Consider the following 23,314-nt stretch of genomic DNA (forward strand, 5'->3'; position numbering starts at 1 on the left):
GAGATACGGCTTTGACAGCTAAGCACAATATGGTGTAGGTATTTTCCCTCTACTGGATATCTGAAAGGCCTGGGCCTGCCACACATAGGTTATGTTTCTTGGCTGTATTTGCTTGTGTTAGATGAGTGCTCTGTGAGAGAGAAATCCTGAAGTAAATGTTTTAGAGAGTGAGAAAAACTATTATTTGGGCTGAGAAAAGCTGTTTTTGGTGTCCCAAAGTTTTGACATGGGCTTTGTCTGGTAAACATTGTCAAATTCAAGTCATTCAGTATGAGGCATGCTTAATTTCAGCCCAAAAGAACTGCTGTAACACGGAGAAAATTGTGTGTATGAACCGGAACAGAAATTGAACTGGAAGTATTTACCCAAAGAGCTTTTATCTTCAGCACAGCTCCTTGCTTGCCCTTGCTTGTCTTCTCTCTCTCTCTCTCTCTCTCTCTCTCTCTCTCTTTTTAATTTATTAATTTTTTTTTTCAAATTGCATATGCATTTAATGCACAAAAAAATATTTTGCATTGCCATGGCATAAGCCTGCACCCTAATCCTTGTGGACTTTTTGCTCCTAGTACAAGAAGATGTAGTCTAGCCAAAATCCCCTCTAGATGGCTCTGATGCTTTCATTACTTTACCAGTCTTAGCTTAGATCCTTGTCTGACTCTATTCCCTATCTGCAGCTTTGTTCTCATTTACAATTGCAAGTGTGAAGGTTCCTATTTCTTTTTATCCATGAAGGAGATCTGTCTCAGTAATACAAGCTTTTGCATGCTGCCCCATTAGTGTCTCATCTTAATCCATGCCTTGAGGGTCCAAATCTAGGGAGGACAGAATAATTCAGTCTCTCCACAGAGCTTGGACTATTCTCAGACTAAGCCAAGAAGCATGCCAATTAAAACTGTAAGCCAGCCCATTGCAGAGAATGTGGATGAAGAAAATGGATTTATAATGAAGGTTTTAGAATGATTTTCTCTCCAAGATTATCTGACTTGTATTGTGTCATTGTTCACAATTTAGTCAGAACTTGGAATGCCACCTTCAGATTCTTGAAGCTGGCAAAATTCACATCCTGGCAAAAGGAGAAACATTCACATAACTCGGCATGAAACCAAATCAAACTATTCTTTTTAATTGCAGGTGAGTAATAGCACTCTTACATTTCATACAAATAACGTCAGCACTCTCCTGCTCTGTGATTGATGGGATGTTTTAAGTGGAGTGCTTTAATTCAGCACAGCTGGATGTCTTTTGGATTCCCCTCCTAGTCTAAGAAATCTTTGGGTTAGATGTGTTGGCAACAACTTGTTAAGGCTGAAAACTCTCTCAAGACAGTAGATGTTGAATTGACATTTCTTTACTTGGTCAATATCTCTGTTAAAAAAAAAGGGGGGGGGGGGGGAATTGCTGTTTGGTGTTTTGAACTATTTCACTTGGTCTTTAAGATTTCATTTGAGTTTTTTGATCTAATTGTAGTTGTCTATCATGAGTATTGTGTCTGTAGCCTAGTGTTTCCTCATGGCATTTTCGAAAGGAGTTTTTCCTTTCTCTGGATCTCTGCTGTTTTGTTGCTTTCTGTGGCTAGGATTAAGCTGCCAGCTGCAGATTTAGGAGACTTCCTCACACAGATTTAGGAGAATTCAGTATTCAGTATCACTAGAGTTGGAAGAGACCTCAAAGATCATCGAGTCCAACCTGTCACCACAGACCTCATGACTAGAGTAGGGAGGACACTACTGCCCACTGCAGGCTTGAACTCACAACCTTCTCCATTAAGGGTCTTATGTGCTACCAACTGAGCCACTAACCACCTCCCAATTCCTCACACTCCTCTAACTCATGTGCATGGCAAGTGGCAGAGAGGAGCTCCTGTGGGTGACATAGCACCCATTGACCTAACCTTAATCCAGTGCCAATTCAAGAAGATGATTGCACATGATAGGAAGATCTGTACGCTAGTGCTGCACAAGCTACAGTACTTTGCCAGGCCAGCTAAAGGGTATCTAAGGAAAGAAAATTGCTGCTGGGTGTTTTGAGAAAGGAGAGAGACTTTAAACCATTTCTCTTAAGCTTCCAAAAGGGAGGACTTGAACTGCTCAGTAAGTGGAGAAAAAGGCAAGATTCTTTGACAATCTCACCATGCTACCATCTGTGGCTTACATCTACTTGGTCAATTGAGTTCCCTAGCATCAGACTCACATGGATTTATTTACAGCCTCTGACTAGAATCAGCGTGAGCTTTCAGAGCCCCAAAGTACATAATAACAGGAAAATAGTGTCTCTAGTTAAACACATCCCCAGGGACATCCTGGTCAATGTCCAGGGTAGTGATTAGGAAAGGTTAACTTATGATGTGACAAGGAAAGTAGTACAACTTAGATAACACTAATAAATGACACTGGTGCCGAAAAATGATAGATTATTCTGGTGTGTTCTGTTAAAAGAAAAGAAAGAAAGAAACCTAGCAGATTTTAGAGGAATACCCTGAATCTATCTGTGACTGTGTACAGTTACTCACTATTCCAGCGTCTTGGTTTGGATGTCTGTGTGTGGAAAATGTATTAGAGAAGGAATTATTTAATGTATAAGGAATCATCTGGTGTGCTGCATGAAGGACAGGACAATCTAGAAACTTCCAGTTTCTGCAGCTGTCACGAGTGAGCACACACAGTACCATTTACATTGGTGGAAAAGACCAGTAATAGAAAGCATTTACTGAATGACTGCAACCAAATTTGCAAAGCAGAGACAATTTTCTCTTTGCTCTGGTGGGTTTCATGCTCCATACGTTGTAATTGTTAGATTAGGGAGTTAGAAAATTGAATTGTGGGGACTTTTTCTTTTTTTGACATAAGCAAGCAAAAGCCTAAAATTCTGACATTAAAAAACCCTTCCTTTTTCAAGGTTTAGCCATTTTCTTATTGTTGATTTTCTTATTGTTGATTTTCTTATTGTTGATTTTCTTATTGTTGATTTCCTTATTGTTGATTTTCTTATGTTAGAATTTAGACTATATCAGTGTTGCCTTCTAATTTAGTTATATGAAAAAACTCCTACCCTAAACCTAACTCTAGCTCTAAGCCTACCACTAAAACAATCCCAAGCCTAACCCTGTCCCTAATACTAACCCTAACAATAACCCTAGCCTATCCCTAAGCTTATACCTAACTCTAATGGTCCTAATTCTAACCCTAACCCTAGTTTTTCCTTTAAGATATTTGTAGAGTGTAATAGTTGCCTTCAGTTCAAGCTACACAGTGATCTGAAGCTACAATCCTATGTGGTTCACCCACTTAAAAATGCTAATATCACTTTCTTCCCTCCTGCTCTTCCAAGCTTTCTTCTTTGCAGATGGCAGAGTACAATATGCTGGGTCTGCAATAACACTGGTTCAAAATTCCTTGCTAATTGTGAGATAACTTCCTAAAGATTGCAAGCAAAAGGAAGTCAGAGAACAAAGCAATGTCAAGTATGCACATGTCACAAGACAATGTGCTGATTCCAAGCCTTTGGAAACATGCTGAAAGACATGTCTGGGAAGAAAAAAATAACCCAACAACAAAACCAAACAAAAAACAATAGGGAAGTGCTTCCACACAGACTTTCAGCATGAAAACAACAGCTGAATGTGCCTGTTCCCACCAGGAAAAAACACCCTGAAATAACAAAAGGTGCTGGAAAGCTAGAAATGAAATCATCGGATGTTGAGTACACTCTTTTGTCTGTTCCTAACTTGCACTCCACAGTAAATCAAGGGATCAGCCTGGAGTAGTGTTTGACTGCAAGGTGCCAAGAAGACCAAGAAAAATGGAATGTATAAACAGGTCACTCTTACCATGAAGGACTAGGAGAACAAAACAGAAGCAAAGCAAACAAAGGGCCACACTTTCAGATAATGTATCTGCAGGAATGCAAACTCTGTGCATTCCTGATCACTCCTGTAGGTACTGAAGGTACAAAAGACACACTCTTGAGGAGAATGGCATACACAGTGTTTCTTTGTGAAACAGAGTCTACAGACATTCCCTTCTTAACCACAGGTAAATCTTTGCATCATTGGTGTACTCTAAAGATGTAAGTGCTTTCAATTAGATCTGTCACTGTTGGCTTGCTGAGTCCAATTTCCTGTCATCTTAATAGCTAAGGGTTGAGTAAATTCCAGGGGAAAATTACAGGATCCCAGTGAAAGATGACATGTACAACACAAATGAAGCACTGCATGCATCTGACTTAAGATGTTACAAAATATCACCTCCAAAACCAGAGGGGTGTCCCACACAAATGTAAATGAAGCAACACTCAGCATTTTCCTCCAAAGCTGACAGAAGGAAATAAAATCATCCTAAATTTCTACAGGCAGAAACAAATACTAAGATGAAAACCAAATTGCTTAACATTGCCTATTAGCTCAGGAATAAATTATCCATCTTCAGAGTCTCAAGTGACTATAAAACTGTTCCTTTTGTTAACTGCTGAGCCCCAAAGAGCACTTAGTGACAAGTGCACCTGAAAGGCTTGTTTTGCTTTCAGTGCTTCTAGTTGTGCTCCCAGAGATACATCCCGTGACATGACCTCAGTGTTTGTTCATGTTTCCCACAAGTGGGCATAATATAAAATGAAATCCCAATCTTACTTTAGACAAATGCTATTTAGGATTATTTAACTAATTTTTTTTTTTCCAGAGACATCTTAAGATCCAGCAGAAACATTCCTGCCAAACATAGAAAAAGTGTTTCCCCTGATTATAAGAGCTGAACGTGAAATAAGCTGAGAAAGTATTCTATTTTCCCTGTTGTATCTGTCTCAGACCTATCTGTCTGGTGGCTAGGCCTTGTCAGTGTACTTGTAGGGGAATCCAGGTCTTTCTTGCTGATTCTAATTTGGACTGCAGCTGTATGAAGCACCATATACCTCCGGTGTTAAGTTGCTTCCATAGATTTTCATGCAGTTAATGGATTACTCCTCCCCTCTTGGGTTAAGCTGAGAATACCTGACTCAGATTCTCACTGTGGAAAGTTCATTGAAAATGTGGTCTCTTTTGAACCAACACTACTATTTTTATCATTTGCTTAAAGAAGAACCTGAACTGGAGAAGAGGAGGCTCAGAGGAGACCTTATTGCTGTCTACAAATACCTGAAGGGAGGCTGTAGCCAGGTGGGGTTTGGTCTCTTCTCCCAGGCAATCAGTACCACAACAAGAGGACCCAGTCTCAAGCTGCACCAGGGGAGGTTTAGGCAGGAGGTTAGGAAGAAGTTCTTCACAGAGTGATTGGCCATTGGAATGGCCTGCCCAGGAAGGTGGTGGAGTCACCATCACTGGAGGTGTTTAGGAAGAGACTGGACGGGGTGCTGATGCCATGGTTTAGTTGATTAGATAGTGTTGGATGACAGGTTGGACTCGATCATATCAAAGGTCTTTTCCAACCTGGTCTGGTCTGGTCTATTCTATTCTATTCTATTCACTGTCATACAAGTTAGCAGTTTACTTTTCTGGCCTGTGGTCTGTCGTGTTTCCAGGACTTTATGCTCACATTGTACCTATATAGGCAGTAAAATTTGCACCAGTTGTCAGTCCCATGTAGGCACAATGCACGTATAGAGTTCAACAAATATGGGTGTGCAACCTCACCCTGTCATCACAAGGTGAAGAGCTTTGCACCAGCAGTGAACCTGAGACAAGTTGCCACATATGGACACTGAGCAAATTTACACTAAAAAGACACCCACCCTCTGCTGCATTAAATAACTATTGATCTGGGTATAATATTCTAGCAAATTGCCTTTCCAGGACCAAGGGAATAGTGTCTGTCTGCATAATTCTTCCTCTCAGACTTCTGCATAAATTAACTGGGGAAAAACTTTAGCTGGGAAAAGAAAAATAAAAAGAGAAAAGAAAAAAAAAAAGAGGAAATACAAAGATTTAACCCAAGCCCTATGATACTGTCCAAGAGCACTGAAGATACTGCAGCAGGTGGCCCCACCACCTGTGCTTGTCTACTTCCAATTCCAAAAAATCTCCTTATTGAATGCACAGAGGAGCAGACACCCAGGAGGGTCCCACCGGAATAGCAGTGGCTGAAAAACAGAGTGACTGAGCAGACAGATAGGAACCTGCAGTGTAGGGTATACATGTCTTGGGGAGGGCAGAAGTGAGACAGATCCTTGTTTCATTTATAACTTGTGTATCTACAGCAAAGCTTGCTGGCTTCAGGGGCAGCTTTCGCATGTATGTCATGCTGGTAACGGATGGGATGTAAGAGGTGCTGCAATTCCAAGGCATAAACTACCATGTGCTAATGGCTTCAGAGAAAAAGGTCAATTAAACAATGCTTTTATAACAGCACCTATTTACTCCATCCTTCCTCAACTGCTACAGGAAATGCTTTAATTTACTGGAGTGAACAGATGCATTGCACAAGCTCGGTACGGCGCACTCGCAGCGGAATGATCCGCGCCCGCTGCACTGCAGGGATGACTGATTTGTTTGTCACAGGGCTGCACCTACAGTGGCTTTTTATGACTGTCAGACTTGGACTAAAAGAAAACAAAGCACTGGCTGGAACAGAAATACAGAAAGACCATTCCTGTCATGTACCTGAATATTCCCTTTCACTCATTCTTTTCTGGGCATGAAATCTCTTAGGTAAATACAGTGAGAAGGGGAAAAGTACCTCAAAGGAGCTTGCTGCTGCTAGTGTATATCCTCACATTCAAGTGAGGCCTTTTGAAGTGAAGGCATTCTCAAAGTTGAGGACTTCTGTGTCAAGCTGCCTGCTGGGCATGATGCATACCCCAGAGCTGAAGCCTCTGCCTTTTCACAAGGGTTTCTTTAGCAGAGTTCTTGTTCTTTGTGCGGCAGTGGATATCTCCTTTGCATCAGGTCTGCTCACTGTGGTGCAGCAGTGCACTGCTATGGCTAAATGGTTTCTCTGGTGGGACCTAGCTTGGTAGCACTTCGCTGCCTTCCACTTTGCACCCAGAACTGGCCCCTGAGTTCCTTGTAAATTTTCTATCTGTGCCCAAAAGCAAGAGTCTCCTGTCTACAGTGTGCAATACAGAAGTTTGTGATAGCCTCTTAAAAGGCTGAGTATGGAAACCTCATTGCTTTTCTTCCATCTGTTCCTCAGTGACAGCACATTTTTCTGCTCTGGAAGGATCATCTTGGTAACAGCCCTGAATCTAGATTTGCTCTTCTAGGAGGTTCAGCTGTTAGTCCTGATTTTTTTTTTTTTCTTAATCCCTTCTCTATTTCAGCAACACAAGAGGATATGGACAAAAGGGAAGCCTCTCGAAGCCCATCAGAAACTTTGACTGGCACTCTGGGTAAGAATAACAGACACCAGGACCCACAGTTTCCATTGTGATAATTATCTGTAAGGATGAACACTGCAGGACAAGTAATCTGAAGCCATGCAGCACAGCCTCTGCAAGCTTTTGTGTTGTTCTGTTGTAGCCTTGCCTTGTATTGTTTTTTTCAATGTAGGTACCTTCACTTTGGATTCAAGGCTGTAGCCTCAATTATTGTTCACTTTGATAGCTCTTTGGCTGGTTCATTTTGAGCAAGGGTTTTGAGATCCTTGAGCCAAATATTCTGAGTAAAAAAGAATAGTGCTGCAGTTCTCTTTGGTGACCCAGAAATAATTCTTTCATTTCTTGCATGACGTTGTCAAGACAACAGTGTCCTGATTGTACCTATACTGTTTTGCCACGACGTTTTGGAGCACACAGTGGCTTGGAGCACCACAATGTTTTGGAGCAACTTTTGTTATGGTAAGATTTCCAAACCTGAGTAGCCTTTATGTTTTTTAGTAATTAAAAAAACAAATAAACCCCATTTAAAAATCTGTAAGTAAATATTTCTTCTTAGCTAGAAATTACTTGACATTTAAGATCTAGAGCAAGAGGCATTTTTGTGTGTGTTGTTCATATGACTTCCAGAGTACACAGGCTAACTTTTCAACCAGAAATGCCACATAGGCAGAAGAAGGACTAAGTGTAAACTGGAAGTGTAGAAGTCAGGAGATGAAAAGCGACAATTCTCTGGAACTATGAGGCCTCAGAAAAAAGTGACATTTTCTATTATTCTATAGGGTGATGGCTTTAAACTTTCATATACTTTGCACTAGCCACTTTATACTTTATAGTCACTTTTCATTCATCAGTTTGGCACTTTTACAGTCTCAGCTAGCATTGCACATAACATGCTTTTTAAATATTTGATTTCCTCGACTAAATCCAAAAAACAAAGACAAGAGAGATTAAAATAACAAGAGCTACACTGACCTAAATTCAGTTCAAAGTTTATGCTGGCTTCTGCTCCATATATTTAGGAGAAAAGCTAGAAGCTTGTTGGTGAATGAAGGAGGAGAAATGTTTGTGCCCTCTCTTCTTGTGAAAGGGTCATGTCAGAACAGGACAGGCCTGGCAAGACTTGGCATGAAGATGTGGTAGCAGTGCTGGTGACAGCTTCTTCAGAGCTTCTCCTTCCTGGAACTGTGTAATCTTCTTGTTGATCAGAAGGCTTTAAGGAGTAGTACTTAAGGTTCCTGTCAACATGAACCTACTTCAGGAATTCTGAGTAGGCTTTTAAAAACTGGATTTTTAAACAATTCATACTGCTATGAATCTGGTTTGTGCATTTGGATAATGGGAGTGATTAACAAGAGCAGCTGAATGAATGTGCTAAAACTTAGATCAGGGCAGCAATAACCTTTGTTTTGGTGTTGTCATTCCCAGATCACCACACTGGCTGGAAAATGAGGGAAGAAGAATCAACTTTATATCGAGTTTCTGCTGATTCCACCCCAAGGCCATAGTATTCTTCTTATTCCAGCATCCTTTTGCAGATGACTTCTAAGATTCTTCTTTCCTCAACACAGGTAAATAGAAAGCTGTTCTGTGGCAACAAAGGCTCCATAACCACATTGGAATTAATTTTCACATACATTTAAAGGCCATCTGAAGGTTGCAAAGCCCAGAATTTAAACATGAGGAAATGTCTTATCCACAGCTACCAACAGAACCTTAATGCAGCTCCTTTCAGTGCTAAGATGTAGTCTTTAATTGCATAATCACATACTATTTTTTTCCAAAGGACCTCTGTCTCGCTCAGGGCACAGGACCTACAAGAGGGCTGAGCAGAGGTTATGCAGGCACACACAAATCTGCCACTTCCTAATTCAGCTGTCCTTGACTCTGCAACCTAAATAATTTTGCTTTCAGGGAGATACTGATTTTTTTTTGTTTTGTTCTTAAATCATGCTAGAGGAGTGGTCTGTAAATGCTTTCCTTTGGTGGGACTTCGGACATCAGCTTGCGAAGGCACCTAGAGGCAAGATACTTAAGAAATGGATAATCCAGTAAGTACAGCCTCTATGTATTTTAAACATGCATAGACTATCACTTCATTTGCTCTCAGTTTGGAGTGTCACATGGTGTTTCAAGTGCTAAAAGATTTACTATGGTTTATGGCTCAAATATTTCTAACTCAATTTGTCGTTTAGCACCAGACTCCCCTCTCCTGCAGCACACTCGGAGGCTAAAGGGCATTAAAGCTTTCTCCTGCTCAACTGCCCATGGATTGGAATAGCTCTCATGACCTTTCTATTACTCCTGGGATATTTTTATGAAATTAATTATTAAAATGCAAGGCCTCAGGCCTATCTGTGATGTAGTGCTTGAGGTTCTCAATGCAAAACTTCAAATTCCTTCAATCACAATAATTTTATACATCAAACAGTTTCTCCTTGAAAAGAGGGGTCCCTCGCTATAATTTTGCCTTTTAAAGTCAACCTTGTTACCATTTTGCTCTTCTGCAAAGCAGAATTGCATTTCCATTGAATTTCAAAGTACATTTTAGTGTTTAGGACTTTCAAACCTTGCAAGTTTGGGCAAGTATGACCTCAGGTGTAAACATAACTTTATTTGCTAAGAATAAGCTGTGTAGCTTTGAATATGGTTCCATAATTCAAGTGCTTGGACACTACCACAGTGAATGGGCTGAAGATAAAGGTATCATAGAATCATTAAAGCTGGAAAAGACTTCTAAGATCATCAAGTCCAACCACCAATGCAACACCATCATGCCCATGCCCTGAGGTGCCATGTCAACAGGTTTTTTGAAACCTCCAAGGATGGTGACCCTACCACCTGCCTGGGCAGCCTGCTCCAATGCCTGGCCACTCTTTCAGTGAAGAAATTTTTCCTTATATCCAATCTAAACCTCCCCTGATGCAACTTGAGGCCATTTTATCTCATTTTACCACTATTTACTTGGGAAAAGAGGTTGGCTTCCACATCAGTACAACCTATTTTCAGATATAATGAGCAGGAAACACAAACACAGACAAGAAGAATGAAGTTTGAGGAGTAGGTTGTCATATTCTGCTCTGCTAACCTCATAAATTGCAGAACATCTTCCCCAGTCATTTTTGAATCATCCTTCAGGTGCATGAGGAGGATGCTACCACAGTGGAACACTTGGAAAGAAAAGCAAGAAGTTAATCAGGAGCATTTTGGAAAATACTCAGCCTTGACTTGTGCTGGATGTTAAGTGCAACAGGACAGTTATCAGAGAGAGTCCTTCAGTCCAAGAGGCTTGCATTTAACAGGTGGACAAATCAGTGGTCTTTAATTTGTGAATGAATTTGGCATAGATTTGCATGCCAGATTATTGGAGCAATAATTACTGAGTGGCAAATACATTTTTAAGGCCTTGTGGTGATAGATCCACAACTTCACCTACAGAAATCAGTTGCAATCCAGGTCTTCACACCTTCAGCAAATGCTTAAGAACCTGGTGTGAAAAGGATTTTTAAACATGGGTGGAGGGGAAAGGGAAGGCAGTGTGTTCCCCATCTGAATTCTGTTATTCAAAATGATTTCTTGTATTTGAAAACTGGTTTGGCTAATATTTAGATAGTGTTAGTAATCCATTTCATTTGGTTATTGAAAAGGAATCAGTACAAATAATGTTTAATTTTTCAAGCTGTCCTGCTGCTTGAAATGCAAATGGATCTAGGGAAATGCTGAGATTTTAAAAAGACATCTAAAAACAATGCAAGTCCTCCTAAAAGAGGGAAAAAAAAAATCCCTGGAATTTGTTCAGTTCCTTTAGAAGCTCAGCCTCCGCCTTCAGAGCTTTCTCAACAGTCTGTATTTCCCCCCATCACTAGCAAAAACAAGGGTAAAGGCTTTCCCAAGGGAAATCTGCTTAAGCCTGTTGCAATGTCTGTGAGGAGTATGGGTGCTGGTGGAGAGTGATACAGGGAGGAACTGTGCTGTCAACAACAGGAAGCTGGTGAAAAACGAGCGGTGCCCCTGGGGAGGTGAATGCAGAGCAGATGGCTCTAATTGTGAGTCACACTGTGACAACTGACAAGAGAAATTCTGCACTCTTGACACTTTAAAGATACCAAAAATACCAGAGAGCACATTCCATAGCTTCTTGAAGACTTCCATATCGAGGTAGCTGGGGGGGGGAAAGCTTCAGCTCCTCCTGTTTCCATCACTAAACAGCCCATAAAATTTGCTCTTGATAAGCTTCCAGGCAGCCAAGCATTCTAATACTTAGATAAGTCACTAATGTTAATAAAACCACTGAAGAAATAAGAAGGAAGAGGTGCAAAGGGGATTCATGTGCAGGGCAGCACCAGTTGCTTTAGATAGTGATCCTTTCAATTAAGGGTGGTTCTGGATAAGAAAGGGGAAAGTAACATCCTTGTTTATAAGCACCAATAGATTTTGAAATCTCTCTTGTTTCTTTTGGTATTTGGTTTTATTTTTTTTTGTTTTGTTATTATTTAATATTTTCTTTTTCCATCCAGAATGACTGCAAGCATTTTCTTGATGTATTTCAGTTACTGCCCGGATACAGAGTTGTGGATTTATATTGTGCTGCTTTGGTGGAGTTACAAGAAGTCAAGGCCAGAAACCATTCACAGTTGCTTGCCAGTTTTCTCTCATGGAATGAATGTCTGCCTTGAGTAGGTCTGCAGATATTAACAGAGCAACCCCAGAAATAGGTTTTCTTTGCTGCATATGCTTGCTTGAAGCAAATGCTTTAATACCAGTAGTTTAGTACTCAGGTCGTCTGTCCCGTGAGCACAGCCTGGTTGTTTCACGGGCACCCCAGCAACTTAACTCCTTTCCTTGGACCTCTGTGACAATTAATATCCAGCTGAGACATTGTTGTGATTCTTCTGGTACCATGCAAAAAAATTTCCCTGGGTATTTGGGGAAGTGATGGGGGAGAATTTCGTAGCCTTAGAAATATTTTTGGGAGTGTCCCATACTGACTGGATTCAGATATCTGATGTTTTGGCATTCCTTACTGCTTTCCAAATTGTTGTTATTTGTGAAAGCTTAACAATGAAAAAGTGCATCTAGTCACTTGGGAAGGCAGCTATGCTGCACAACTGTTCTTCTCACAGCTGCTCAGCTGCTGCTCCAAGGTGCAATTTGGAAGTTGTTAGCTGAGTAAGTGTAAGTGTTCATGCTCTGGGGTGGTGGGTTTGCTCGGGAAGGTCATGCAGTTCAGCACTTAAAATCACAGAATGCTTTGGGTTTGAAGGGACCTTTAGAGGTCAACCAGTCCAATCCCCCTGAACTTCTAAGTCTAGTATTTCTGAGTTAGAACTCTGCTTATAATTTTATTATCATTTTGCTTTGTGTTATAACAAACAGCTGGACTCTGTAATCTTTTCCTGTGGGGCGAGTCTGTTTTATAGAGGTATCTAAGATGAACAGGGTAAGTTACATAGGGTACCAGCTGTAGTAGAGCCTTCTTGTGGTACCCTCCTAAGGTTGGTTAATTTGTTCCTTTAAGTATCTCTGTAGATGGCAGTACCTGGTGGTGGTTATGTCATTTCACATGGCATCACCTGGAAATTCCACTGAGTAGCCTTCCCCACTGTGCTGCTGTGTTAGCACTCCTGGGGTTACGCCAATGGGTGCTGCTTTGGTCCTGTTCTTTAGTGTCACCAGTGCAGCCTGAGATGAGAATAATTGAAATCCTTGGGCACTCCAGAACAAAAATTTCTGTTTGTTAACTACTGGCCTGGACTGACATTTTGCTCATTTGCTAGCAAATATTTTATACAAGGTCATCTGTTGTTGCCAGGGTTAAGATTTTGTTTCACAGAGTGAAAGTCTCAGGATTTACCACTAATTGGAATACATCTGCCACAATTGTTGTCACACTTCAGAAGCTGCACATGGCGTACACCCATGTGCACCAGGCCACATTGTCTAAAGCCATGAACCCTTCTTGTATCTAACTCTCAAAGAGCTGTGCAGATACACACATCCTCTGAGCCTCCTAAGGGAAGCAAAGCCCTGACAACATTCTGTGGTATCACCACTGCCAGAGAAGCCCACTGCAAGGCAAAACCAAGGGGCAGGACTCAGGAACTGGTTTCATGCTTGGTGTGAATTTCAAAGCTTGTCTTTTGTGGTATTATTTTTTCCTGCTGATAGTACTGGCAGAGAAGAGGAGCAAGGACCATGTGATCTTCTGTTCTGGAATCCTTGGCAGGGAGTTGGAGACCACAAGTCTTGTCTCCCTTTAAATCCTTTCGCTTGGAGAAGTCGTACGATGCGGTGGAATTCCTTTCTTCTTTCTATCTGCGTTGGCTGAAGCAAGACAGAGGAGCTTGAAAAGGCTCACCCTCCTCAAGGAACGCTATCTGATTCGTAAGCATTCCTAGAGGTTAAGGCTGGTGACTATCAAGAAAGCAAATACTTCACGCAAGGGTAAGTCCTCTAATTGTGTTTGTGTTGAATAGCTGCCAGATCCCCATGTCAGGATGTCTGCAGTCACGGCTCTGATCTCACCATTTCTTCCTCGGCCATTGCACAATTGTGTTGCATGTTTGTGGTAGAGGAGAAAGTTGGAGAGCTGGGCTATGAAACCATCTCAGGGAAGGAAGCCATGTTTTATTTTAGTTGCTTGGTTTGGATAAAAGCCTGTAGGAGATTGAATAACATAAAACCCCCATAATGTGGCCCATTCATGGAAACCAAACCTGGTCTTCTATACAGATATGTGAAATATGAGGTTTAATAGCCAGGGTGGAAAAGGAAATGTCAATGAAAATGTGTTCTGTGGTGTAGTAGAAATCCTAAGGTACATGGGTGATAAGTCATTACTTGGTTCAGCTTGGACTCTCACCTGTAGTTGCTGAGTCTGTTGAGCTTAGGCTCATACATGCAATGAGGAAAAATGATTGTGAATCTGCTTCTCTGATGGAACACTTCAAAGTTCTTTTGTGGCAGACAAGTGAGAACAAAACAGTGACAAATAACAGGCTGTGAAAGAGGAAAGAAAATGAAGGACACTGAAGTCTATGAGCCTAGCAGTAGAGTGAGAAGGAAAGAACATCTTAACTCCCTCCAGCCAGAGTCGAAGAGTTTTGGGGACTCAGCACATATCAGGGTTGAAAGCCACCTGGTTACACAAACATTGAATTCCTGAAAGAAGACAGCAGTTGCCTCAGCCGCAGAAATGTTTGTTAAAAGTAATATCCTGATCAGTCTCAGTACCATAAATCTTTCTTTGATGATAAAGTTGTGCATTTCTCCTGCTTGGTTAGAGCAAGGCAAATTTCACAGAAGTCTAATTTTACTACTGAAAAACAGTAAGAGGTTGGGTTAATCTATGACCATCATGTCATCTCACATAATAAAATATGGTGAGCTGGTAGCAGTGCTCCAGGAGGATGTCAGTTCCACTTCCTAAACCAGGAAGTGGAGAATTATCCAGAGCAATAAAGAGCTTGTATAAATAATACTGGGGAAATCAGAAGTTAATATGAATACTGGCTCACTCAATCTAATCAGTATAAATAGCTCCCTGCCTACTGCTTCATTACCTGAAACAGGGGTCAACTGATAAACATCAGCCAGTCCTCTCATTAAAAAAAACCCAACAACCAACCAACCACCACCACAACCAACTAAAAACCCCAGCAACCCCCCTTCATCTCAGAATCTCAAATTCCATTATTCCCGATAAGCACTAACCAGTTCCTCGTCTCTCATTTGCAGTTCATATCCTGAGCTACAGAGATTTGCTGTTAGAGATAAGGATATGAAGAAATACAGTGATATTAATATGCATGTTGCAACCTGATAGCCTCTCCCATGCTGCTGTGCCTGATGTGGTAAATAGAGGTGGTCAGTGAGTCTGCACAGGAGCTTGGGATCTGGCCACATGCCCTTTAATAACATTACCCAGATGAGTATGTTCAGGGGGAACAGTACAAGTCATCTGAATGGAGGAAGGGATGATTGAGAAGAGAGGGAACAAGCAAGCACGAAAGAACAAGAGTGAGAAGGACCAGCAGAACCAGCAGGGAAAATCTGTCAGCTGAAGGTGGAAGAAAGAAAATGGGAGCAGTAACCCCAGGCTTTAGAAAAGCATCACCCAACTGACAGCAGACCAAACATTCTTATACCACACTTGCTGCTGTTAGTGGCCAGGTTATATTAGCCACAATTAGAGCCAAGACAGTATTTTCCAGCCTTTCTCTTTTAGCATGAGTGAGATTTTGCCATCCCAAACCCCGGGTAAGACCAGTCAATGGTGGCATTAAGACAGCAGAGAGTAAAAGATGGTTTCTGAGTCAGTACACTGACATTTGAGTCAAATGTTTATCTTCAGCTATCGAGGTGGTATTTCTCTAAATTCCTGGGAAGGTACAGGCCTTGTTTTGCTTTTCTTGGTATCTGAGAGAAGGAAAGGTTGAGTCAGCTGCATTAAAATCCAGAATTCTTCTTTATAACAGGTTAGAGGCTTCCCAGAGAAAATGATTCCCTTCTGTTCTATAGACTTTTTCTTCATGTGTTTTCGATCTGCAGATAAACTAATCAGAAGCAACATAGAACACCACCAATATAAAATCCAAAGCCATGCTTTTAAAAGGCCACTGATGCAACTCTGTGTAGTTTTAACACATTTTTAATTAGTGCAGTAATTAAGCAAGGGTTATTTCCTCAAACAAGCCACAGTTTTCTTAGCTTGTTTTCTTGACTTCATATTTAGCTAAAGATATTAATGAACTGCCACCATCTGAGAACAATATGTCTTTTTTTACACTGAAGCCATCCTTCCCTATCACCTTATTTGTTAAGGGAAAAAAAAAAGGCTGTTTGAATGAGCCACTGAGGGTAGAGGTCTTTAGAAGAGGAGCTGCCTTGTAGCAGCTTGTGTATGCTTGTGTTTATGGAAAGTCCAAGAGTAAGCCAAAATTATTTCAGTGAAGTATTTCCCTTTTAAGAAATGACATTGTCATCTTTTGTCAAAGTGAAAAATAAGGAGAAACCTATAAAACTGATTCATTTAGATGGTTATTTGTGGCAAACAGATTTCATGTTTCACATTATGTTTGTTTCTCAGTGAGTTATAACTCATTTTCTTTCCCGGCACACACTCTCCTTCTGCCATTTACTTTTCATTTCAAAGAGGAAAATAACAGGATGAAGAGGGTTTGATATTTTTTTTTTTCCATTTTAAATGCCAAGACATTAACAAAAGAAAATATTCCATGCATTTTTAAGAAGCCAGATATCTGCCATGGAATAGGAAATAATGCCCCGGTCCCTGCCAAAAGAAAGGAAGAGAAGGAATATAACAGAACAGGTGGAGTGAATGGGCCAGACCAAAGTATCATGGGAGATTTTCAAAGCCACAGATGAATATAGCTGCACCACTTTTGAGGAACAGAAATGAGTGTTGTTTATTTTGGTTTTCTGAAGTTTGAAATTATCTCCTTCACTGTAGGCTTTGGGGGGAAGTCCACTTGGAGTAATTGTAGGCATTTGACATGAACGTGTCACCACCGCCTCACATGGCAAGGATAAAGACCACTTGTACTTTAATTTTCCAGACAAACAGTGTACCAGAGAATATTGCCAAGCATTGTCAGTGATAAGGAGAAATAGCCTTGCTTACAGCTCAGCTTTTGATTTTATTGCTTTTATTTCAAAATTGTCTTTTGAGTGGGAAGCAAGGTCTGGGCATTTGTCCCAGGCAGGGAACATTATCATCGAACTGAACCTTTACTCCTACCTACACTCTCTGTTGTATTTGTTTACCTTAAAGTGTGCTAGCAAATGATGGGTTTACAAACATGTAATGCTGTGTCTTGGTGCATGAAAGCACTGTGTTATTAACTAAGAAGTCTTTTAATCACACATACCACTATGCCAAAAGCATACACACATTAAAATGTGTGCTTTAATTCTACCTGAAAACAACTTTCAAGGATATTTAAAAGCAACTTTCAAGAAGCTTTGCAGTTACACAGAAATTAGGCAGTAGTGTGCAACTAAAACTCCATCTACCTTCTTAGTGAATAACTCTTTGTTTGTCTCTGGGCCTGGTTCATATGTTGTGCTGATCAAAACATGCACCAAATTAATTTAGGTAGATGACAGGGAATCATAGAATCTTAGAATGCTTTGGGTTGGAAAAGATTTTTAAAGGTCATCTAGCCCAAACCCTCCCAGAGTGAGCAGGGACATCTTCATCTAGCTCAGGTGAATTATAGAATGCTTTGGAATGGAGGAGACTTTTAAAGGTCATCTAGCCCAAACCCTTCCAGAGTGAGCAGGGACGTCTTCATCTAGCTCAGGTGAATTATAGAACGCTTTGGGATGGAGGAGACTTTTAAAGGTCATCTAGCCCAAACCCTCCCAGAGTGAGCAGGGACATCATCTAGCTCAGGTTGATCAGAGGCCCATCCAACTTGGCCTGGAATGGTTCCAGGTATGGGGCACCTATCCCCTGTCTGGACAACCTGGTCCAGTGTTTCACCACCCTCATTGTAAAAAATGTCTTCTTTTTATCTAGTCTGAATCTGCCTCTTTTAGTTTAAAACCATTGCTCTTGTCCTGTCACAACAGGTCTCACTGTCCTGTTTTCCCCTCACTTATCTCCACAACATTGTCCAAACAAGACCTACAGTCTTATTCTAAAACCTTACTTGTTTGGAAGTTCTCCCTTTTTGTAAGGGCACTGTGGAAAGACAGTGAAAACTGTTTATGAAAATAATTGGGCCTTATTCTAACATCCATAATAAGGGAGCTTTCTCCCTCATGAATTCTACCCTTCACTGACCATCATCTTCCTTTGTAGCCAGTATTTAAAACTGATCCTGTGTAGTCAGAACTGCAAGCTGCTTGCTCGCTCTTACTTTTGATTTTCCATGACATACTTCTCGTGTGTTCTTCCTGCGCGGTGACCAACTGGATGTGAATTCGAAACAATAGCTGTGTTATTTCTTTTGTTCCAGTGACTCACTTCAGTTAGGAACAAACTCTGTTTCTGTTAGTCGTTGCTGCTAAGATAGTGATCACACACCACATTCCAATATAATCATGGATTTTAATTTGAAATTGCAGAACACCAGAACGATTGAAAATAACCCATAGGTGACTGAGCGAGCTGCATGCTGAAGCTTCCTCAGGTCTGGATTTGTCTGTCTGTCTTTTCTACAGATCAGGAGAGTGTGTGGGGTGTGTTCTTTCTTTTAAAAATTTTAATTCATTTTTTTTTTTAAGGCAGTTCTTAATGCTTGAACAAATCTCTTTTTCTTCCCTTCAGTAACGTGGTTAACTGTCTGGAATGTGAGCCACTGGAAATTCTTCCCCACCGAAGAATCTCCATTAAGCTTTCAAACAGAGTTACTTCATCCCCACAGCTGCATGGGTAGAAGACTTTCTAGTGCCTAAATACTTAGTGTATATGTCATCCTCAAATTTAATTTTATTATTTTCTTTTTCTTTTTTCCCAGCCAGAGCTTCAGGAGCAGGTGCTAGCCTTTTGCTTCCTTTCTGCTTCCTCTGTGGGGAATGGGCTGGAAAGAGCCAACTAATTAGAAAATTCTACAGGGAAATTAATTCTGCAAACAGCTGAGGAATGGCATTTCAGCATAATGCTCACTTTGTCTGTCAGCAAAGTGCTGGTTGGCTTGACGGGTGGCAGTTCTCCCAGATGTTACACATGTTGTGATGAGACCAGAACTGCATCATAACTCGCCCATTTACTAAAAGATGTGATGTTTTGGAAGAGTAAATACTTTAAAACTCACCTCTAAGACATGCTCTGTTGCTGTCCCAAGGCAACAGCAGGGTGTTTGTACATATGCTTGAAGTGTAGCAATGAACCAAATCGGTTTTTAGCAAGCTTCGTTCCAAATGTTGTCTTTGCTCTCATGTAGGGCTGAGGCGTGGGGGAGGAGGGTGAAAAGAGACATGCTAAACTAGTCAGGGTGAAAGGGCTGGGTTGTCCAAGTTAGGCTTGCATATTGTAGACATCTGAAAATATGTGCAGAGCTGTAACATGTCTGAGCAAAGCATGCATTTCAGCAGCTGGCTTGTTACGTGCACGTGAGAACGGTTCAGTTTGCGCACTCAGGCTTCCCCATCAGAGGCACTCGGGACTGGAAACTGCACAGAGGGTTTGCTCTGAAGAGCCTGTTGTGAGAGGTTTATGGGAACAGCACTGGCTTAGTGAAAATGATGACAGCCTGCTCGTTTCTCAGAGATCTCACTAGTACCAGTTTTGTCATCTTCCTACTTCTAACTTAGAGACTAAACTCTTATTTAACTACTTACCTTATCATAAGGGATGTGCCAGGTTGACAGCTTTCTTCTCATGACAGACCTTTGGGACCCTCAAGCCAAGAACAGCAGAAAGCCCCAAGTCGTGCTCCCAACTGTATTTCTTATCTGTTCATTACAAAACTGCCAAATTTTTCCTCCAGCAATTTGCAACATGAAGTAACCCTCAGCAGCAGACTACTCATGCACACTGTTCCCAAACTGACTTGGCATCCCTTGTTTCTGTCCTGCCAGGAGGTGGCCTTGGGCTTTGCTTTAGTGTTCAGTGATGCAGAAGTGTCCCTCAGAATCCAGATGTCTGGGAATTTGCCCTGAACTTAACATGGAAAGAGGGACTTATGAGTGCCCATTGTGTAACATAGGACTGCTTTTGCTATCTTTCTGGTCCAGACCTGATGTGGAAGCTTGCAGTGCTTTGAATACCTCTTTGTGTGGCAGCTGGTTAATTTTTAAGATGTCTTATTCTCCCTCAGTGAATCTTCTTCCAGAGAAGGGCAACGAGGCTGGGGAGAGGCCTCGAGCACAAGCCCTACGAGGAGAGGCTGAGGGAGCTGGGATTGTTTAGACTGGAGAAGAGGAGGCTCAGGGGAGACCTTATTGCTGTCTACAACTACCTGAAGGGTGGTTGTAGCCAGGAGGGGGTTGGTCTCTTCTCCCGGGTAACAAGCACCAGAATGAGAGGACACAGTCTCAAGCTGCACCAGGGGAAGTTTAGGCTGGAGGTGAGGAGAAAGTTCTGCACGGAGAGAGTTGTTAGCCATTGGAATGTGCTGTCCAGGGAGGTTGTCGTGTTGCCGTCCCTGGAGGTGTTCAAGAGGGGATTGGATGTAGCACTTGGTCTAGTAGTTGTGAGGTCTTGGGTGACAGGCTGGACTTGATGATCTTTGAGATTTTTTTCCAATCTTATTGATTCTATGATTCTATTCTATGATTCTCTTCTTGAGCTCTTTTTTTGGTACACTTTACTTCTCTCATGAGCATCTGAAGGCTTTTTCTTCCTGTGTATGGAAAGATGTAAAGGTTTAAGAAACTTTTGAAATTAAATCACAGTTAGATAAGGGGAAGGCATTAATATATTTTCTTTTGTTTTTTAATCTCTTTGCAGATTTAATTAATTTCCCTGGTTGCAGCCATTAACAAATTGGAAGGACTAAGGACTAAGGAGTTGGGGCTGTTCAGTCTGCAGAAGAGAAGGCTCCGAGGTGACCTAATTGTGGCCTTCCAGTATCTGAAGGGGGCCTACAGGAAGGCTGGGGAAGGACTTCTCAGGATCTCAGGTAGTGATAGGACTAGGGGGAATGGAATGAAGCTGGAGGTGGGGAGATTCAGGCTGGATGTGAGGAGGAGGTTCTTCCCCATGAGCGTGGTGAAACCCTGGAATGGGTTGTCCAGGGAGGTGGTCGAGGCCCCGTCCCTGGGGGTGTTTAAGAGCAGGCTGGATGAGGCTCTGGCCAGGCTGATCTAGTGTGGGGTGTCCCTGCCCATGGCAGGGGGGTTGGAACTAGATGATCCTTGTGGTCCCTTCCAACCCTGAATGAAACTATGAAACTATAAACCTCCAGAGAGAGGTGCTTGTACCCTTGAATGTAAGCAACTTGATTCTAAAGGCTCTTTGAGCTAGAGAGGTCCTAATGTTCACATATAGAAGATTTATTCTGCAGTCATATTTTCTGAATTAATTGACTTTTTAATTTTCAAGTCCAAAATGCATCATTACTTGGACATGTTCCAAAGTGCCTTGTGATATATCTGATGTATCTATTATGGAGACTTGTCAAGTGCTCCACGTTTCACATAAAGGCCTGTTGGCATTTAAAACACGAACACAATTCAATTATTAAACTTTATTACCACATTTTCTTCCCAGAATTACATCTTTTATTATGGAGTGCTCACTAATTACAGGAACATGTACAGCTGAAATTTTTCAAGTGATTGTCAGATGGGAAATAAAGTGGAAAAAGTGTGCTATTTATTGCAGTAAGTGTCTAGCTAGATTGCCCTTATATACTGTCCAGATAAAAGTTCTTAGTGATTTAATTTCCTATTTATTGCCATCCAGATGTTCAAAACACTGACCCAGCTGGCAGGAAAATGTAATTTTTTCCCCCCCATATTATGATAATGGGTTCAATCCCTATTACATCCATGGAGATTCACTGGGATGAATTACATGAAACAGATTTTTATGTGGGATAAATTCTTCATCCAAAGGTCAATAAGAGTCAAGATTATATCTGTATGTATTTAGGGGCCCAAAAGTGTAAGTAAAGGAGAGAGACAAAAATGTCTATAGAGGTTGTAGAATTGTGGCTTTTCAGTACTTAGAAGGGACGTATAAGGAAAATGGGGACAATATCTTCAGCAAGGCCTGTTGTGACAGGACAGAGAGTGATGGTTTTAAACTAAACTTGGGGAGATTTAAACTAGATAAGTATTTCTATCTTTTACAATGAGGGTGGTGAAAGACTGACACAGATTGCCCAGAGAAGTGGTAGAAGCCCCATCCCTGGAAATATTTAAGGTCAGGCTTGGTGGGGCTCTAAGCAACCTGATCTAAGTGAAGATGTCCCTGCTGACCTTTAAAGGTCCCTTCCAATCCAAACTATTCTATGGTTCTAATTGTATGTTTACACTATTTCCTTAATGATTCAGCTGATGAATCTTTATGAATCTTCTCCTATAGAGTTCAATAGATGTAGAGCTCCATGGACAAGGATGTTTTCACGTGAAGTGATGGTTATCAGAAAAACCATTAGGAGTCAAGATGGAAGGAAGAGACATGCCTGGTTTGGGGACATAGGAGTGTGTGAGGATGCAGGGGTGACAGGGAAGTTAGGTGGATTTTGGAACAAATTAAAAAAAGAACATCTTACAGTTAATATTTTGTTATGTTCTTTGTGTGCTCAGGAGGACAGAATTTCTATTTCAGTTATAAGAGATCATAGAATCATAGAATCAATAAGGTTGGAAAAGACCTCAAAGATCATCAAGTCCAACCTGTCACCCAACACCTCATGACTCCTAAACCATGGCTTCAAGTGCCCCATCCAATCCCTTTTTGAACACCTCCAGGGATGGTGACTCAACCACCTCCCTGGGCAGCCCATTCAACACTTTAAATTCTATTGCAAAAGGGTAATGCTGGTGTTGAAAACCAAAACTTTTGTGTATTAACTTATTCCTTCTTCAGAGCAAAGTAGTTCACTCATCCCAGTTTCAGAAACAAAGTTACTGACTGAAGCTGACCTGAGTTTGCAGAGAGCTTTAGCATATCCCAGCCTCCAGTTTTCTCCCAATTAATTTTGTATTCACCAGGAAATTTAATTAATCTCTAACTATAATGTTTTATTTTGTAAAATGATGTCTCTTTTTTTTTGGTGTGTGTTTGCCACACATATTGCAAGAGTTAATAAATAAAACCCATTTGATTTATGGCTTGTTTTGCTTGGGCAAGCTTATGAATTGCAATGCTGTGTGTGTTTTTAATTAAATTCTTTCTTTCCTCCAAGGATGTCACTATCCAAAACAAATTGAGGATCCTGCTTAGAAAGTTTACTCACACCTTGTATTATTGTGTATGCTCTTGAGACAAACTTGCATCTGGGGTAGATATTTATACTAACAGCTTCCAAAGTTCAGAATGGAAACTTTTAAACTTTTCATGCTGTCTCTTAAGGTTTAATATATGCCTGGCTTA

General features: G+C 41.1%; 1 long non-coding RNA gene across 1 annotated transcript in view; it reads left to right on the forward strand.

Moving 5' to 3' along the window:
- Positions 1-23,314, forward strand: part of LOC137448952 (uncharacterized) — a 48,038-nt gene that overhangs the window by 22,453 nt on the left and 2,271 nt on the right. Inside the window, exons 4-10 of the long non-coding RNA XR_010989267.1 lie at positions 7,246-7,314; positions 7,663-7,761; positions 8,728-8,870; positions 9,257-9,350; positions 11,850-11,975; positions 13,468-13,743; positions 20,720-20,891. This is a non-coding gene — a long non-coding RNA (uncharacterized lncRNA). The remainder of the gene's footprint in view (positions 1-7,245; positions 7,315-7,662; positions 7,762-8,727; positions 8,871-9,256; positions 9,351-11,849; positions 11,976-13,467; positions 13,744-20,719; positions 20,892-23,314) is intronic.

The sequence above is a fragment of the Melanerpes formicivorus genome, unplaced genomic scaffold (genome assembly GCF_026170545.1).
Source record: "Melanerpes formicivorus ecotype bairdi unplaced genomic scaffold, bMelFor1.0.p_v2 SCAF_27, whole genome shotgun sequence".
NCBI classification, from domain to species: domain Eukaryota; kingdom Metazoa; phylum Chordata; class Aves; order Piciformes; family Picidae; genus Melanerpes; species Melanerpes formicivorus.